Source organism: Neovison vison, chromosome 11, assembly GCF_020171115.1.
Source record: "Neovison vison isolate M4711 chromosome 11, ASM_NN_V1, whole genome shotgun sequence".
Classification (NCBI taxonomy): Eukaryota; Metazoa; Chordata; class Mammalia; order Carnivora; family Mustelidae; genus Neogale; species Neogale vison.
The window spans coordinates 23907535-23928593 of NC_058101.1; the positions used below are offsets into that span (position 1 = coordinate 23907535).

At 38.3% G+C, this 21059-nt stretch overlaps 1 protein-coding gene across 1 annotated transcript in view; it reads left to right on the top strand.

The window, feature by feature from the left end:
• NMU (neuromedin U) overlaps positions 1 to 21059 on the top strand; it is a 203180-nt gene that overhangs the window by 127148 nt on the left and 54973 nt on the right. The gene's annotated exons all lie outside the window — the stretch shown is intronic.

A 21059-nucleotide genomic window follows, 5' to 3' on the forward strand; every position in this document is an offset into this window, starting at 1 on the left:
CCTCTGAATCATTCCTAGAAAAATCATATGCTTAGTCTATGTGGTCAGCTCAAAAGAGCTCACAGACATGAAGGAATTTTTAGCAGCATTTTGCAATGTAGAAATCCAAAGGGGATGACCTCATGAAAATCAAACGTTTAGTTTCAGAATTATTGAAGCAATTTAAATAGAATTAAAAATTTTTAATTTGCCTTGGAATTTTATTTGGTCTTACTGTTTTTTGTTTTGTTTTGTTTTGTTTTGTTTTTGGTTCAAGAGTAAATACCTTTTTATTGTCTGTCATTTTCTATGCTATATACATATTCAGGATTTATTCTGTGTTAACTGAAATCATAAAAAGTCTTGGGGTTTTTTCTTACTTTCTGATCTGAGATCCACAAAAGTTTTCCTTTTTTTTCCATTTTTTGTTTACAGTTCACAGCATTCACCATAGCAATACCCTTCCCAATTTCCATCACCCAGCCACCCTATCCCTCCCTGCCCCCCAGCAGCCCTCAGTTTGTTTCCTGAAATTAAGAATCTCTTATGGTTTGTCTTCCTCCCCAGTCCCATCTTGTTTCATTTTCCCTTCCCTTCTCCCCATGAACCCCATCCTGCCTCTCAAATTCCTCCTATCAGAGAGACAATATGATAATTGCCTTTCTCTGATTGACTTATTTCGCTTGGCATAATACCCTCTAGTTCCATCCATGTCATTGCAAATGGCAAGATTTGGGGGGTTTGATGGCTGCATAGTATTCCTGTGTGTGTGTGTATGTGTGTGTGTGTGTGTGTATACTTCTTTATCCATTCATCTGTTGATGGATATCTAGGTTCTTTCTATAATTTGGCTATTGTGGACATTGCTGCTATAAACAATATAGTCACATGACAACCTATTTTGACTCTCTGAGAATGATAAATTATATTAACAAATTTTCCTATTAAGCTGTTTTTGCATTGTATAATAAAACCTACTTGGCCTATTTTTTTATTTTAATTTTTTAAAAATTTATTTTCAGTGTTCCAGAATTCATTTTTTATGCACCACACCCAGTGCTCTGCTCTGTGCAATACATGGCCTCCATAATACTCACCACCAGGCTTACCCAACCTCCCACCCACCCTCCCCTCCAAAACCCTCAGTTTGTTTCTCAGAGTCCACAGTCTCTCATACTTCATCTCCCCCTCCAATTTCCCCCAACTCACTTCTCCTCTCCATCTCCCCATGTCCTCTATGTTATTCCTTATGCTCCACAATAAGTGAAACCATATGATAATTGACTCTCTCTGCTTGGTCTTATTATATTACACATGTAATAATGTTTATGGATTCAGTTTATTAAGACTCTTCCTGTGTCTTTAGATACTAATTGGTCTAAATTTAAGTTCTCTTTATGTCATCTTACATTTTGCTGTCAAGATTATGCTGGTATTTACCCTAAAGATACAAATGTAGTGATCTGAAGGGGCATGTGCACCTGAATGTTTATAGCAGCAATGTCCACAATAGCTGAACTATGGTAAAGTTTTCAAACTGTGTAAAGTAAAAGCATTCAAGGAAGTTTTGAAACTCACATAACCAGACCCTTGCCTGTAGAATCCATACAGAGTTAGCCTGCAGAATTTTTCTCTATGAGGTTGACCTCTGTCCTCTCAAGCAGTTGCAGTGGAAGAATTTGTACTGGAACAAAGGGAAAACTCTAGAAGAAAAGTCACTTAAATAATAAGAGACTGCATTGCAAGGATATCCAAACTAGAATATTTTCTTTACTCCTTTTAAAATCTTAGAAGATTCTAATTCACTCCTACCATGCTACAGAAACTATTTAAGAGGCTCTTAAGTCTGATACATTGGTATTGGGCAATAGTATTTTGAAAGACACAAATTGCAAAACCAAACCGAATAACCCTGATGAACCTTGAGGGAGACAGAAATTCTGAATAATTGAAGTGAGAATGAAGTCTACTATGAGAAAGTTTCTTATTCACGGTTCTATCCCTGGTATATATGGACCCATCTAGAATATAGAAGGATACAACAGGAGTCAGGGGCATAGAAACTCACCCAGTAGAAAAAGAAGATTTGGACTTGGAGCAGAACAGAAGCGCAGAGCAATATGTCCTCTGTTAGCAGGACAGTTAACATCAGACCCACATTCTATGCTGCTTGAAAATTGTCATTTAACTACCTATCATATATATGAATTGTGTATGGTTTGTCCCATTTAGAGTTCATATTTTCTTAACTAATCCTTTTATCGAGAGTCCTTATGCAAATTCCCTTAAGATATTAGTAAGGAGGGATGTCAGGACTGTATGGACCCAAATGACTTTTACACTTGCCATCCTGGTTCCCAGATTGGGTAGAACAGTCCATAAACCCCCCACATCCATGTCAATTGATTAGACCGTTGGATTGAGGGGCACACGAACCCTTTAAAATCATGTTTGATCCTCAAATACATTTCCTTTGTGAATTAAACAACTAAGCAACCCTGTATTTTTCCCTCTCTTCTAGATTAATGGAGTATAATGCATTTTTATTCCCCCAAATTTGTTTCTAGTGAAAGCCAGTGCTGAATTCGGGAGAACTGCTTTAGAGCTGCTATGTAGCTATCCCATAGAGGTGGCCATTAAGGAAGAACCTGGTCAAGAAACAAGTATGGAATGAGTATAAGGCCAGGCTCTTGGCTCAGCAAATGAAGTAGGTCAGGAAGCTGACCTACTGGCTCAGGTCATTTTTATTTTTAATGAAAAATCCTAAAAGAGACTGAAAAACACAATTAGAAAGTATTTTGGTATGCACTTAGGAGTGCCTCAGTAGGCATCAAGGCATGGGGTGGGTTTATTTAATGTTTGCCTAAATAAATGATGCCACACCCTAACTTGCTCAAAGCTCCAACTGATAACTTCCTCAAACTGGAAAACATAATTGAAACTTGGTAAGATATATTGTTGTTTTTCCACTGAATTGTGTACTTAAGATTTCATTAGTAAAGCGGTATCACGTCACATTGGAAATCGTTCTCAATATATTTGTTAGTGATAAAAGCAGTCTATAAAACTATGAAAAATATGTTTTCAATAAAGATGTATATGCATTTTTACAGCATAGTAAGTGGCACAACATTTTAATAATCAATGAATCATCTATTTTTTGGTGTTTGTAAGTTTTATTCTTTGAGTATTCTTATATTTTCAAAAATATTTTAATAACAGATAACTTTTTTAATCAGAAAAAAAATCTTTAAAAATTCCAGTTTTGCCTACATTAATGTTTCTGTAAGGTGAACTTTGCAAAATTTGGAAGACTAACGTAGTAAGTAAAGATGAAAATTTCCTAAGGAGAGCTTCTTGTTATATGAGACCCGCACCTTGTTCTGGCAAAGTGAAAAATGTTGCCATCATAAGACACTTCAGTAGATGTTTATTGGTGCCACATCCCTACTGTAGCCTACCTTTGATTTCAGCTCTTACCTCTGGCATGTTGACAGCATCCCACCTCCAGTGCCCACTCTGGGACTGGGATTTTGCTAATAAATGCCCTAGCCTCCCAATCGTTGGTTGAAGATTTTTGAGGCATTCCTCAAAGAGTCCTGTATTAGTTTCCCGTTGCTGTGGGACACACTACCTTAAACTTGGTTTAAAATAACAAACATTTCTTGTTTCATAGTTTCTGTAGGTCAGGAATCAGGGAGCAGCTTAGCTGGCTCAGTCTTTCACAAGGCTGCAATCAAGGCTGCAGTCATGGGAGGCATGGATCTGAAGGATTCACTTCCAACACACTCATGTGGCTTTGCCAGAAGGCTTCACTTAGTCATATGGACCTATTCCTGGGGCTCCTCACCACGTGGCTTCCCCCAGAGCAAGTGGTCTGAAAGAAGGAGGGCCAGTCTTTTTTATGACCTAATCACGGAAGTGACACGCCATCACTTCCAGTGTTTGCTATTGGTTACTCAGACCAACCCTGGTAGAGTCTGGGAAGACACACGCAGGGATGACTATGAAGAGGTAGGTATCATTGGGGGCCACCTTGGAGACTGGCTATCACAGGTTACAGTGGGACTGAGAGATCAATAGGTAATGCATTGCTGGGTTGTCTTTGTCTATTTCCATATCACCCTCCTCATTCCTTCCCTTCTGCTTCCTGAGATCACTCTGCCCCCCCCAAGCAAGACCTCCCTGAACACTGACATAAACCTAAGTCTGACTTAAGTTCTCATTTCAGAGGGACTCCGTATAAGAAAAATCTTGGCCCATTAGGCAAAATGTCAGTTGAGGTCTTCCTTGAATTTGGTAGTTAAGAAAAAAAAAAATGGCCTCACTTCAAATTTTTTAACTTTTTACTTGGAAATAATTTTAAAATACTAAGTTGCAATAACAGTATAATGAGCCCCCATATATCTTCACCCAGATTTACCAGTTTTTATGTTTTGCCACATTTACTTTCATTCTCAAAGGCCTACATTTTAAAGCCAAGTAAAATATCAAGTGTCCTTCGTGCTTTGCTTTTATCCATTATTCAAAATATTATTTAACTTTATTTCATTTTCTTTTAATTTGTATCTTTCTCAGGGGAAGTCACCTCATCTCCTTATGTTTGTTTTTCTCATCTGAAATGTGAAGATAATAACATTTCTGGGTTAGGGTTATTATAAGGGTAAAGTGAGCTGGTGCACACAAGGCACTCAGCCCAGGGCCTGGCACACAGTAAGCACCCAACAAATATTAGCCTTTCATTCATTCCTTTTTATTAACGAATTATTTACTGAGAAAGTTGTTGCTATTGTTCTTATTGCATATCTTTGATGACTGATAAATAATTCAATCCCAGGAGGTAAGCACTGGTAATAGGAGTTAAAATTATAGTACCTTGACACGGATGTAATAAATTGCTACTGGAATTTTTCTTCACAATAATTTGCAGGAGGAATGGGTAGGGATGTAGGTGAAACAATATTTTGGAGCTGGATGATGGGTATATAAGATTGCATTATATTATCTTCTTTCTTGTGTATGTTTGAAATTCTCCATAATACAAAGTTAGGGAAAAAAGTACAAAGACAAAGACACAAAAATCAAATTAACCACTCTCAAATGCCTAATAAATGTGACATTTTCTCAGAGTTGGGTCATTTAATTGGTTTGAAAATAGTAAAATGAGACAATGAATCTTGGGTTTCTGATGGCCACAGAAGCTGGCTTCATGTACCTGCACCATTAATTTGACAGCCACTTTTCCACATGATTTTAGTATTGAGCTTTGGCACAAATTATGTCCAGGCATTCTACCCATAGGCTATGCCTGAATAATAAATTATGTACTATATCAGGTTTATTTCATTACATAGGCATTTATAAGATTATAAATGTGATTCTTAAATCTACTAATCGATTTAGGACCTAATCAGTGGGAACTCAAACATTGTCCATGCAATGAAGCTGGTATGGTTTAAATTTGTGTTATGGTGGCTGTATTCTGAGAATCAAACAGCAAAATTTTCTTGAATATTATTTTACTTTATTACTTTGATAAGAAGAAACAAACACAAACAAGAGAGAAGTTATAAACTTGAATAGTTTCCAAGTTAGAGATCCCTCAGTATTTTTAGTGAACCTCTTGAATTTGGTCTGGAAATGACTGTTCAATGAACACACACGTGTTCCACCCTTCCCTCTCTTCTCCAAAATCTTGCTCCATTAATCATCTCCTCCCCAAACAGAATCTTCAGTCTCTCTCAATGTACTTACTTACTGTGGTTATGAAGACTAGTCTGGTCTATCTTAAACTATCTTATCTTAAACTACAACAAGACGATTCCCGGGCACCAAACTCTTGCTGATGCACAAGAAGAGGACAAGAGTATATGCTGTAGGTGTTAAGACACTGTGGACAGAGAAAGCACTGGCTGCTCATTGTCTGTCCCAAGAGCAGAGGACATGAATTGTGGCACTGGTTTCCTTCAAGCTACTCCTCACAAGGCCATCTCTGGGTAGCTTGTTCCAGGGTAAATAAGAGCAGGTATGTGTTTCATAAAATTCCACAAGGATCCCAAGCAACTGAATGGGCCAGCAAGTGAAGGATAAAATAAAAAATTGCACCAAAAAATATCATCAAAGTGTTCAATTTTTCTTTTCTAAGCCCAGAACTAGCTCTACCCTTGACATTCCTGATCTACTCTGCCTACCCCTGCTCACAGAAGGAGCTGAAAGTCTGACTTCATTCTTTTAACAGAAGAATATGAAAGTGACCTTATAAAAAGCAATAGGTTCTAAATAAAAACTTTCACTGCTGGCAACATCCTGGAAAGGGGAAATTTAAATTTTTCTCATCTCTGTCCTTACATATTTGAACTCTTTGGAAGGACTCCATGGAAACAATCTCAGTTGGGTTTGAAGTGTGTACTCAGTGGTTACTAAGAAAGATTAGTTTTTAATCCCTGGGATCGTTCTTTATTTTCGTTCTCACAGTTGTTTTCCACAAGATATTAACTTAATTATCTCTCTCTGTTCTCTGTTAATTATAGCTACGGCTTCCTGGGAATAAGTAATTCCAATATTCAAAGTCAATCATATGTATTTAATGAAATTAGATATGACTGTAATTTAGGATGGAATCCTGGTGCAGAATGCCATACATTTTCATTTTTTCTTGGCTTTTTTCCATCTTACTGTACTAAATGGATTTCCTTCATTTAATCACCAGCTCTTAGAATCTAAAGTTTCCTTTACATCCAAGTCAGGATTGGTTCAGTACTGTATCATCTGCATGTAGCATCTGGAACACCGTGTGTGCCTAGTAAATATTTGCTTTATCTGGGTCCATCTTCTCTCTCAGTGTAGGAATATCTTCAACTATTTCCCTCTGCTTGAGCCTTTCATTTCCAGGGAGTCTCTTCCTCTCTCCTTCCTTCCCACCGCTACTCCCTCCTCTCTCAATAGACTATGTTAAGTAAATCTGTGCTGGGCACTGTGTTGGACTCTGGAATATTGATGGTGAAAATATGCTTCTTGCCCTCATGGAATTCACAGATGAGTAGGGAAGACAAACATTTTTTTAAAAGGTTTTATTTATTTATTTGAGGGAGAAAGAGCACAAGCAGTGGGGAGTGACAGAGGAAGGAGAACCAGATTCCCCGCTGAGCCCCATGTCGGACTTGATCCCGGGACCCTGGGATCATGACCTGAGCCAAAGGCAGACACTTAACTGATTGAACCACCCAGGCATAGAAGACAAACATTTATTTAAAAATCAAGCAAGAAAAGTAAAGATAAATGCTAAGATGGAGAGCACAGAGGGCAAAGTGGCCTCCTCCAGGAGATCAGGAAGGATTCCATGAAGATGGGAGGACTGAGCCCTGAAGGGTGAATGGCGGTCAGTTTAGTATAGAAAAGAAGGAAGACCACCCAGGCAGAAGAACCAGAATGTTCAAAGCTTGGACATGGGGAGGACCTTACTGTGCAGCAGGACTGAAAGAAGGTCAGTGGGACTCCAGCCAGCTGAGTAAGGGGGGAAGAGGGATAAGCTGGGGCTGGGCACCAACAGGAGGGCCTGTCACAAAGGGCCTTGGAAACTCTCCTAAGGAACTTGGACTTCATCCTAAGAGCACTGGGAAGCCATCCAGTAGTTTTTACAAGGGGGGGGGGTGACATGATCAAGTTGGCGTCCCACTCATTGCTGAGAGAGAGAGAGAGTGTGTGTGTGTGTGTGTGTGTGTGTGTGTGTTATAAAGTTCTTCCCTCCACTGACTTAAAACTGCCTCCATATGACCTTGCCTCACTGGTCTTTCTTTTGTCTCTCTTCTGGAGCCCTAAAGAAACAAATTCACTCCCTTTTCTCAATGATGCCTTTTTTTTTTTTTTAACTTTTTATTATTTTCAGTTAGCCAACATATAGTACATCATTAGTTTTTTTGTTTGTTTAGGATTTTATTTATTTGAGGGAGAGAGAATGGAAGAGAGAGTGAACATGAGAGCGGGAGGGTCAGAGGGAGAAGCAGACTCCCTGCTGAGCTGGGAGCCTGATGAGGGACTTGAGTCACTTAACCAACTGAACCACCCACGCACCCTCATTAGTTTTTGGTGCAGTGTTCAATGATTCATTAGTTGCATATAACACCCAGTGCTCATCACAACCCGTGCCCTCCTTAATACCCATCATCCGGTTAGCCCATCCCTCCCAGCTCTTCTGTTCTGAAACCCTCAGTTTGGTTCCCCAAGTCCATAGTCTCTTATGATTTGTCTCCCTCTCTGAGTTCTTCCCATTCAGTTTTCCCTCCCTTCCCCTATGGTCCTCTGTGCTATTCCTTATGTTTCACTTATGAGTGAAACCATATGATAATTGTCTTTCTCTGCTTGACTTATTTCACTTAGCATAATCCCCTCCAGTTCCATCCATGTTGATGCAAATGGTTGGTATTCATCCTTTCTGAAGGCTGAATAATATTCCGTTGTATATATGAACCGCATCTTCTTCATCCATTCATCTGTTGAAGGACATCTCATCTCCTTGGCTATTGTGGACATTGCCACTATGAACATTTGGGTATGTGTGCCCCTTATTTTCAGTACATCTATATCTTCAGGGTAAATATCTAGTAATGCACTTGTTGGGTCATAGGATAACTCTATTTTCAACTTTTTTTTTTTAAGTTTTTATTTATTTATTTATTTGACAGACAGAGATCACAAGTAGGCAGAGAGGCAGGCAGAGAGAGAGAGAGGAGGAAGCAGGCTCTCTGCGGAGCAGACAGCCCGATGTGGGGCTCGATCCCAGGACACTGGGATCATGACCTGAGCCGAAGGCAGAGGCTTTAACCCACTGAGCCACCCAGGCGCCCCTATTTTCAACTTTTTGAAGAAACTCCATGCTGTTTTCCGAAGTAGCCACTTTGTACCAGCTTGTATTCCCACCAACAGTATAAAAAGTTTCCCCTTTCTGCACATCCTTGCCAATATTTGTTGTTTCCTGCCTTGTTAATTTTGCCAGTCTAACTGGTATAAGGTGGTAACTCATTGTGGTTTTGATTTGAATTTCCCTGGTGGCTAGTGTTGTTGAACATTTTTTTTCCTGCGTTTGTTACCTATTTGTATGTCTTCTTTGGACATGTGTCTGTTCATCTGCCCATTTTTTGACTGGATTATTTATTTTTTGGGTGTTGAGTTGAGAAGTTCTTGGATACCAGCCCCTTGTCTGTGGTGTCATTTGCAAATATCTTCTCTGTGGGTTGCTACTTAGTTTTGTTGAATGTTTCTTTCACTGTGCAGAAGCTTTCTATCTTGATGAAGTCCCAAAAGTTCATTTTTACTCTTGTTCCCCATGTCTTTGGAGACATGTCTTGAAAGAAGTTGCTGTGGCTGATGTCAAAAAGGTTACTGCCTATGTTCTCCTCTAGGATTTTGATGGATTCTTTTCTCATGTTGAGAACTTTCATCCATTTTGAGTTCAGTGATGCATTTTCAAGCTGAAGTTCTGTTTCAGTGTCTTATTATCCTGATCACATTCTTCTGTATTTTCTGTATTACCAATCTTCCTAATGAAATGTAGCTCATGGAATTGAGTACAATCTTCTAGAAAGTTTTGGAGAGTAACAGATATGTTCGTTTCTGTGATCAGGACATTATTCCAGAGACACATTTGCCACCAACCATTTCATATTAAGTTTGTAGTTTACCAAACAACTCCAACCCCCAGCCTTTCAAGGTGCAAAACTAATAAATTAGAGGGTCTCTCTCATTCTGTTTTTGCTCCATTTTCTTTTTGGTACAGATAAATACAATAATTCTGAGGTTCAGCCTTGACACTGCCATCAACTTGTTGTATAATCCTGCAGAGGTCATATATTCTCTCCAGGCCTCTGTGCTTTACACAGATGAGAATTTCTTTCCCCAATGCTGATGTATTGTTCTCTGGTACAAACCCCATTCCTGAACGAATCTTGTACTGTCTCCATCCTTCTCACTCAGTCTCTCCCGATGAGTGACTTAATCTGAAGGAGAACATGGACATCCATAGCTCATGCCTTTCTCTGTCCTCTTTCTTTGGGAGCAAGCCAGCCCACAGAAAGGATATGCCCTGGCCTGCTCTCCTGTGCTGAAAGTTTTACAAGGAGTCTAAGTCCCCAGTGAGGCCTCCACAGTCCAGTGGGGTTCTGTGCTGAGAGGCCCACTTGCCTGCAGATTTAAGCCAGTTAGTTCATTATCAACTTCAACTGTAATATAATAATAGTTCTGTCCCCAGCTGCCTTATGCATTGTCCTATTTCTCAGTTGGTTCAGATATAGTGCTATTTATTGGGCTCTCCCAAAAAATGAGAGGATAAGCAATGCTCATTTTCTAAAATTCCCTGCCTCTAAAAACAAGACATGGCATTTATCCCATTAAATGTCTTTAGGTTGGTTCCAGCCCATTCTTCACTACAGCCAAAATTAGCACTAATTGGTACCCAGTGGTCTGGAGGAGTTAACTCCTGTCTTTAACCAATTAGCTAACTCTGACTAAGTGATGTTGACCCTGGAATACATTCAAGAAAATAATGCAGTATGCTGAAACGTTTCCATAGCATTATTCTCAATGCCATATTACACTAATATGGAAGCTTCTGTTAGTGAAATGCCATTTCTTTGGGAGGCTCAAAATCAGGGGCGCCTGGGTGGCACAGTTGGTTGAGCAACTGCCTTCAGCTCAGGTCATGATCCTGGACTTCCAGGATCGAGTCCCACATCAGGCTCCCAGCTCCTTGGGGAGTCTGCTTCTCCCTCTGAACTTCTCCTCTCTCATGCCCTCTCTCACTCATTCTCTCTCAAATAAATAAATAAAATCTAAAAAAAAAATCAGATATGCTCTGCATTTGGTTCCACTCTATTGTAACTAATGTCATAGAAGGTCATATGTGGCACCTATGACACAGCCTCTGAAAAGTTTGTCCATGGTGCTTGTCATGCAACAAATGCAAAACTAAGCATACACACTGGTGATGCTGGTGTGTCAAATTGTTAGTAATAGTAGTTTAAATTTGCCAGCTGCTTTATGTGATTCAAAGAAGTCTCAGGAAAGTATCTCACTTGGGCTTGCCAGCATCCCTGTGCAATAGACAGGGTAAGAAATACTGTAATCATTTAACAAATGAGGAAACCAGGTCAGAAGAGTTCAATAATGTGTCCCAAACCACACAGTATATTTAGTAATGGAGTCAGAACCAGAACACAGGCTTGGAAATATTGTCTAAAAATTTCCTCTAATCCTTTGGCCACTCCAATTATATATTATCTTCCAGTCTGCATGGGTTCTTATTTATGACCCTGATATAGATGTAAATATCACACTTTTATCACTAGACTCAGTGCTCCTAGTCAATTGCCTCTTCATGTTGTTCACTGGTGTCTGTAACACAGGGCTTGTGGGCATTAGATCCCAGCTTCCCCAGGTCAGGGGCCAAGTACACAGTATGCTGTTCTTTGAGACGATGTTTAATGTGGAATAGCAAAACCATATTCGATTTTTTTTTAAGAGAATGGAGAATGTGTTTGATATCCACCTTCCTTTTTTTCTCTCTTTACTTGGTTTTAAAGACACAATATTTTTTAAAGATTTTATTTATTTATTTGAGAAAGAGAGAGTGAGAGAGAGCATGAGAGGGGAGAAAATCAGAAGGAGAAGCAGACTCCCCACAGAACTGGGAGCCAGATGCAGGCTCGATCCCCGGACTCTGGGATCATGATCTCAGCCGAAGGCAGTGGTTCAACCAACTGAGCCATCCAGGTGCTTGTTATAGACATGATATTAATGCATAATGGGAATGGCTCTAAGACCATAGATAACAGAAACAGACTATGTGGCTTCCATTCCTGGCCCTACAAATTGCTCTTTGTTTTAGGGCAAATTACTTAATCATCTTGCCTTATTTTGGGTTCTCCTGAGAGCAGAGCCTGAAACAAGCACTCAGGTGAACATAATTTACTTCAGAAGTGATCCCAGGAAGCAAAGGTAGGAAAATTGAGATTTGGAAGGAAGAAAAGTCAATGAAAGGTGTATTAATGGCTTGGTTGCTGTTGTGGACAAAGGAGACTCACTTTTGCTGGGGACTTTCTGAAGATCTGGGTGAGAACTGTCTCATCACAGCATGGGGATACCAGTGCATTTACCTACTGATTCTTAACCCCACTGGTTGACAGTAGACCCCAAGTTCCTTGTCTCAACCCCTTCCCACTTCTAGATTGCTGTGTGGCTGAGCAGTTTCCCAAAGCTTCAAAGAAACTCCAGAGACAGCAAAGCAGAAAGTTGCTGAGGTCCAGAATTGATAGGGGACCTTGCCACATGCAAGTAACTATACATCCAAGATGCTCTGAAATCAAGCATACTAGATGTGCTCGCTTCGGCAGCACATATACTGAAATCAAGCATACTAGAACATGGAGCATGGTCCTTCACAAGCATATGTTACAATCCTTAAGTCTTGCTTATTGCATCTGTGATAAGGGGTTGCAAGAAAACTTCTTCACAGAGTGATGTTTAAAGGAGATAGTCAACAGTTCCTGGCAAACTTGATATACTTGTTAAATGTTAGTGATAATGATGTTGGGGACAAGTGATTTATCTTATACCAAATCCATAGTACTTCCACCTGAAATTAAGTTCAATAGGCAGTTCATATATTTGCCATTTCTGTGTGATTATTTTATTGGTTAGACTATAACTAATCTGAAACTGTTTAGAACTAGATATATGCTACATTGTATATTAACTGTTCTTTAAATATTTGGTAGAATTCATCTGTGAATCCATCTGATCCTAGACTTTTGTTTTAAGGAGTTTTTGACTACCCATTCAACTTTATTAGTAGTAGTCAGTCTGTTCAGATTTGTTATTTCTTCTTGATTCGGTTTTGAAAGATCATATGTTTCTAGAAGTTTATTCATTTCTTCTAGGTTTTCAACAGTTTTCTAGCATGCAATTTTTTGGAGTAGTATTACAACCCTTTGCATTTTTGTGGTGTCACATTTTACTTTTCTTTCATTTCTGATATTATTTATATGAGTCTTCTCATTTTTTCTTGATGATTCTTATTAAAGGTTTATCAACTTTGTTTTTCTTTTCAAAGAAGCAGCTCTTGGTTTCATTGAATTTTTTTCTTTTACATTTTTAGTCTCTATTTCATTTATTTCGGCTCTTATTTTTCTTATTTTCTTCATTCTGTTGGTTTGGGATTTTGTTTCTTCTCTTTTTCTAGCTTCTTTAAATATAGGGTTTGATTGTTTACTTGTGATTTTTCTTGCTTCTTGAGGTAGTCCTATATTGCTAAAAACTTCCATTATAGAACAGCTTTTGCTGTGTCTAGAACTTTTAGAGTGTTGTGTTTTCATTTTCTTTAGCTTCCATGTATTCTCTGATTTCTTTTGACCCAGTGGTATGTAGTAGCATGTTGTTTAGCCTCTACGTGTTTGTGTTTTTTCCCATTTTTTTTTTCTTTTTTGTAGTTAATTTCTACTTTCATACTGTTGTGGTCAGAAAAGACGCTTGATATGATATCAGTTTTCTCAAATTTATCAAGATTTATTTTGTGACCTAGCATATGAACTATCCTGGCAAAATGTGCCATATGCATTGAAATGAATGTGTATTCTGTTGGTTTTGGGTGAAATGTTCTGTATATACCTGTTAAGTCCATCTGGTCCAATGTGTCATTTAAAACCACTGTTCCCTTATTCATTATCTCTCTAGGGGATCAGTCCATTGATGTAAGTGGAGTGTTAAATTCCCCTACAATTACTATATTACTGTCAGTTTCTCTCTTTATGTCTTTTAATATTTGGTTTCTATATTTAGGTGCTCCTATGTTGTGTGCATAGATATTTATAACTGTTTTATCTTCCTGTTGGATTGATCCTTTTATCATGTGATGCCCTCTTTATCTCCTATTATAGTCTTTGTTTTAAAGTTTATTTTGTCTGATGTAAGTATTGCTACTCTAGCCTTTTTTTCACTTCCATTTACATGGTAAATGTTTTTCTGTCCCTTTACTTTTAATCTGTATATGCCTTTAGATCTAAAATGAATTGTTGTAGACAACATATAGATGGGTCTTGTTCTTTTTAACCATTCCATTACCCTATAGCTTTTGACTGGAGCATTGGAGACCATTTACGTTTAAAATAATTATTGATAGGTATATATTTATTGCCATTTTGTTCTCTGTTCCTTTCTTTTTCTCTTGCTTTCTTTCCTAGTGACTGATGATTTTGTTTAGTTTTGTGCTTGGATTCCTTTCTCTCTCTCTCTGTCCCCCCCCCCTTTTTTTTTTTTTTGGTCTATCTAATATTTGATTTGTGGTTAATAACATTCTAAGCATTTAACAGCCTATATTAAGTTGTTTCAACACTTTCTAAATAAACTTCCTTTTTCACTGCCTCCATGTTTTATATGTATGTTGTCATATTTTGCATCTTTTTATTCTGTGAGTTTTCTCGACTAATTTTCTGAGGTCTGATTGATTTTACCACTTTTGTCTTTTAACCTTCACACTAGCATTATAAGTGATCTACTACCTTTACTGCATATGCTCACTTTTACTTATAACATTTTTTTTCCTTTCATAGTTTTCTTCTAATTATAACCTTTTCTTTTCTGCTTGAAAATGTCCCTTTAATACCATAAGGCTAGTTTAGTGGTGATATGTTCCTTTAACTTTTATTTTTATGGGAAACTTTATCTCTCCTTCAATTCTGAATGATAACCTTGTTGGGTAGGGTATTCCTGGTTGTAGACTTTTTCCTTTCAGCACTTTGAATATATTGTGCCCCTTTCTTCTAGCTTGCAAAGTTTCTGCTGAAAAATCAGCTGATAGCCTTATGGATTTTCCCTGTACATAAGTAGTTGTTTCTCTTGTACTGCTTTTAAGAGTCTTCTTACCTTTAATTTTCAACATCTAATTTTTTTACTTTTTTTAAAGTTGTATTTATTTGAGAGAGAGTACATATGCATGTACATGGAGGGAGGAGCAGAGTGGAAAAAACCTTCAGACTCCCCACTGAGTGCAGAACCTGTTGTAGGAATCAATTCCATGACCCATGAGCTCATGACCTGAGCCAAAACCAAGCGTCAGTTGCTTACCCAACGGAGCCTCCCAGGCACCCCTTATCGTCAACATTTTAATTGTTATGTGTTTTGATGTGGACCTCTTTGGGTTCATCATTTCAGTGCTTTCTGAACCTAGATGTCTGTTTTCTTTCCCAGGTTAGGAAAGTTTTCAGCTATTATTTCTTCAAATATTTTTTCTACACATTTCTCTCATTCTTCTCCTTCTTAGACCCCAAATAAAGGGTCTAAGAAGTGACATTTAAGATGAAATCCCTAATTCTTGATTATGGCAGCATACTTGAGTTATAATGTGCCCAAATTTATACTAAGAGGCCTCATCCTAATTTTGGTTCTAGGAACAATATTGGGATGCAGAAGTGAAGAAAGAAGAAAGGATGTTTCTTTCTCTTATCTGAGCAATAAAGTACAAAGTTCCAACCTTTTTTGCTTTTACTCCTTTTTCTAATGCATCTCCTCACCAGTCCTACTGTGTTCTACTTCTGCCCTGTTAAAGGGTCTAAGCCAAATGCCCACCCTTCACAGTAATCCAAGGATGACTAACCTGACTTTAACAATCCCTGCAGTATTTGGATTTTTTAACAGATGTTTGTGAGCCCAAAGGAACTGCAAACTGACAGAATTTCTGGATAGACGACAAGCAAATTTTAAAGATCCAGATAGTGAGGGAGAAAGAGCTTAAGGTTTTGCAGACTGCAGTAAGGAGTTGGCAGCTCCTCACTCTGTCACTGCTTATTGCTGCTCCTTCTTTTTCTTTCCCTCCAGCCCCATAGTTTTTTTAATAACTTTAAGATTATTCCCAGTTGCTCTTTGACAATCAGAGAAGAGATATTTGGATGAGAAACACAGGGTGGATCATAGCATTGTGGCTCCTTGTGAACAGTGAACGGTGTCATGTTTGTATTTACGTGGATTTTTAAAGGCTCAAAACTGCTGTTTTCAGAAGAAATTTTTCTTACAGTCTGATTTATAAAACTATTCTACTTAGCAAATGTATCTCCTTCCCTACTCTAAAATAATGAGTAATCGCAAAACATGAGCAATTTAGATAAAATTCATAACCTGCAGTTTCTCAAGGTGCTATGCTTAAAGATTAAGTAACAAACCAAGTACCTGGATGGGTCAATATGCATGCACTCCTGCATGCTATTCCTTTTCTCTTGCATTTGTCACCATAATCTCTGCAGTTAATAAGGCAGAATTTTAGGTTCTGTTAGACTGTCTCTCACATCCATCTCTTTTCCACACACACTACCTGAATCATCGTAGCGGTTCCTATCTCCTGGCTCATTCTTCTCCCATTCAACCTCCCACACTACATTAGAGTAATCTCTCTAAAATGCAGATCTTACCATGACATCTATCCACTTGAAACTCTTGATGGCTTCTCATTGCCCTCTGAATGAAGTCTGTACATCTTAACACTGTTAAAAAAAATGCTTTAAAATTTTCCTGAACTCATTTCTCTAGACTTGCCTACATCAATCCTTCCCCGTATTTCTCACTGTCATTTATCTGGACATCCTGTGCACATTCCCACTATTCTACTGTCTCTCCTGCTTCTTCCTCTGCTGAAATTTGTTTTACTTTGCTCTCCTGAAGCGATCCCACTAAAGTAAAAATAATCATTCCCTTTATTCCCTTGTACTTTATATGATATAAAACATTATAATTTATTGAAACATCTAACTTACTGTATTTATGTTTATTTGCTTCTATGAAATGGTCACAACATCTGAATGATCCAATGGTGAGGATATTGAGCCCTTCCACAGAAGAATCAGATCCAGATCCCAGCTCTGGTGCCAAGTATTGCTATTCTCTAGTTTCTAATAGTAAAAGTCAAATAAATAAATAAATATGTGTGTGTGTGTGTGTATACATACATGTATATACACATATGTGTGTGTGTGTGTATATATTAGTTTATTTGCAAAAAAATTTTTCCTATGTAGAGGCATGTGTATAATACTCTTCAGCCTAACAACTTCCACTGAGCACCTGCTTTGTGCAAGGCAGAGTGTTAGCATTGGGGGATGAATGAAGTCTTCATAGTAGGGATGAGGCTTATTATGGTCTTGAAAAGCCATAAAAATAGGATAATAGTTTTGGGGAAGAGGTATAAGGATGAGCAAAATCAAAGAGCATTATGCTGAATATCTGAGGAATAGGAAAAAGTCAAGCGTGACCAGATTGTAAGGTAAAGAGATTAAAAAGAGCTAAGGTGAATGACTAGGCTGGGAGAGGAAAGACCAACATTAAAAAATGTTAATGAAAGGAATATGGATCTAGAGGAGACTTTTCAAAAGATTTTTTTTTTAAATTTTTAAGTAATCTCTACACCCAGTGTGGGGTTTGAACTCACAAATCAGAGACCAAGAGTCTCACATTCCACCAAATGAGTGAGGCAGATGCCCCAGGAAATTATATATTTGGAATTGGGGAAGCCAGTATAGGTGCTAAGATTTTATGCCCTGAAGTTAGATTTTCTGGTACCAACCCTAGCTCCTCATGATTTAGTCGTAGACTCCTTTAGGCAAGTTATTTTAACTTTCAAGGTCTTATTTTCCTTATTTGTGGAATGAAGTAATGATAAGACCTAGCTTTTAGCATTGCTCTAAAATTTATATGAGTTAATGCTTGTATGGGGTTGAACATAGTGTCTGGTGTTCACTAAGAGTTCAATAAAAGTTAGCTATAATTATGATGATGATTTAATTTTAGGAAGAACTTTGGGTTGAGAATGTTAAGAAGGGTGGCTTAGAAATGAAAAAGCAAAAGCATACAGAACAATATCCAGATGAGAGAGGAAGATGGCCTGAGCCACACAAATGTATTTTATGTGAGTAACTCCTCAAAACCCTGCCAAATAAATATCTCTGAGAGCAATATAGCACTATAGGGGAGAAGAAAGGTAATATCGCAAATTGCATTTTTTGAGATGGCTGTGACAAGATCACTTATACCCAGTGTTCTTCTTAGAATGTGATGGTAAAGTTTCTCCCATCCATAGGTAGGCCCTGTGTTCCCTTCCCTTAGAAATTGGGTGGGCCTGTGAATACCAGAGGTGACACTATCTAACTTTTGAACCTAGGTCATAAAAGGCATACAGCTTCCACCTGGTCCTCTTTGGACATTCTCTCTTGGAACCAAGTCACCAAGCTGTGAAGAAGAGTCATCACATAGAGAAGCCACATGTAGATGTTCTAGCCAATAACCCTGGCCAACATCTGGGTAGAGAGATGAGTTTAAGTTCTGACACATGGCATTTGAAATATCTAAGGACAGCTACATTTAGATGTCCTGCAAGCTGTAGACTCTCAAACCCAGAGGAATTAGGCCTACAGAGATTGATTCAAGAGGCAACTATGTTAAGCCATGGAATGACTGAACATTCCCAGGAAAAGAGTATAGAGTGAGAAGAGACCCCAAAACAGAACTCTGAGAAAGCATGCATTTAGGGAAAAGGAATCAGAACAAATTAAGGTGTAATCAGAGAAAAAGGAGGAGAATCAGGGGAAATGATAGACAGAGAAACCAAGAAAGGTGGGGCTGGTCATTGGATCAAATGCTCTAGAGATGCAAAATGAAGTGTGAGAAGCAGCTGTTGGGTTTAGTTCTTAGAAGGCCATTGGTGAACTTTGACAAAAGAATCTAGTAGAAGAATTGGAAGTTAGGTTGCAGATAGTAGTTAAGGAGGAATAAAGAAGCAGAAATGCAAGCTAGTCTTTCTAGGGTTTGTGATAGTGTAGAAATAATAGAGCTAGAGATAGGTACAATGAAGTTCAGAGAATCTAGCCATGTTCATGGGCAGTGGAAAAGGAGCGATGAGTTGGGAAGATTCATTTTGCAGTTATAAACTGTACAGAGTTGTCATTTATAGCATAGTAAAATGGCCAAAGTGGGTGACTAGACAGGGAAAGGTTATTTATTGCTGCAAACTGAGGCAGAATCCTGGAAAGTGAGACAGATTTTGTTTTGTGGCCTGAAAAATGATTCTGAGGGAAATTTCCAAAGAAAAGTTCCAAAAATTCTTTCTGTTTTTGTTTTTTTTGTTTTTGTTTTTGTTTTTAAGTAGTCTCTATGCCTAATGTGAAGCCTATTGCGGGGCTTGAACTCATTACCCTGAGATCAAGACTTGACTTGAAATCAAAAGTCAGATTCTTTTTTTTTTAATGATTTTTTATAGATTTTTTATTTATTTATTTGATAGAGAGAGAGATCACAAGTAGGCAGAGAGGCAGGCAGAGAGAGAGAAGGGGGAAGCAGGCTCCCTGCTGAGCAGAGAGCCTGACGTGGGGCTCAATCCCAGGACCCTGAGATCATGACCTGAGCTGAAGGCAGAGGCTTAAACCACTGAGCCACCCAGGCACCCCCAAAAGTCAGATTCTTAACCAACTGAACCACCCATGTGCTCCCCCACCAAAAAATATTTTGAATAGTAACTTTTTTGTGTGGAAAGAATATATAGATTCTTAGGATGACATTGAAAGACAATGTTTATTTGTCTGTATAAATTCTGGTGCTCTGGCAGGAGCAGATACTGTAACTATTATCATTCTTCAGTGAAGGTAGAGGTACAGAGTATCCTGGTATCCTCTCTCCAATGTGTGGGCTCTTCATTCTATACTGGCCCTCTTTGCCTCTGTCTTTTCAGAAAGTTTTCTTTTGTATATGCTTTTCCACATTTACTGCTAATGTGGGTAATATTGTCCAGTTTGAAGGTACAGAGGTCATCTGGGGTAGGAGTTGATCGGCCGGTTTTCCAATTTGTGAGGCAAGATCTCCTAAGATCAGCCCTACCTTGGTGAAATCACCAGCCTTCCAAGTCTGGTTCTTAGCTTTGTGACCCAGGAATTTCACTTTCCCAGCCTACCAAAAAAGCTAGCTGACTCAAGTGATCTTAGACTAACCACAATGCTTACCAAATTATCATTTTATGCTGGGGGCTGTTCTTGACAACAAAACGTTCACATCTGTCCTCCAGGAAGCTCTTCCTGGTTTCAAGATATCTTCAAGCCTGTGTGGATACAAATCAGTTGGTTGCTTTGTGAGCACAAAGTCAGAACAAAGGAAGCTTGATAGTATGGCCAGATATATCAGAAAGCTAAACGAGTCATTTCTGACTCAGAGTAGGGTACTGCCTTTAGTAAACATATTTGCTTTCCTCGGGGTCACTGTTTGTTCCCCTGGACAAAGTTAGATAGAAGGATACTACCAACCCGAGTTGTTCTGGTCCCCATTTTCATATTTTCATGGAGACTACTCTCTCTTGCTGCAACATTCTTTATTATGAGGTATTTATTTCACACATTTTCTGTGTGGGGGCTAGGATCCTTTTTGTTTTTTAATTTGGCTGCCTTTTACATACTGAGTTTTTCAATCAACTCAGTTATTTACCCTCTCTACCTGCCTACACTGTATGGCCTGCACAGACATGGTTTGCTCTGAATGGAGTAAATCAGACAGCTCCATGCAAGAAGTAGTTATTAAAACTTTCATTTTGCTTAGTAAAATACCTGTAAGAATACTGCTGGGGAACATGAAAGAAATAGAATAGCACTACTATTCTCCCTAAGCTATATTACAGATTCCAGCCATTTATATTTTGCTCCTATATTAGTTTGTTCTCCATAAAACTCCCTTATCAAAACCCAGAAGAGATATTTAAGCCACAAGCACAGTTGTGTCAGATGGTTATTCAAGTTCTTAATATTTTTTTCCTTTGGCGTGAACTCTCCCAGATCCTATCTGCTAACTACTTTACTAACTTGATCTTTAAATGTCTTTATATTTATTTGGCTTATATCTATGAGTAAAGGCTGTGCTCTCCATTGCAATTTGTGTTCTTTAACTAAAACCTTTTTTAAAACTTTCTTGATTTATATTGGATATTCACATATTCCTTGAAGCTATAGCCTCATCTATAATGCAAACATATTACCCGTTCCAATTTATATTAGAATCTATCCACTGGTTCAGTC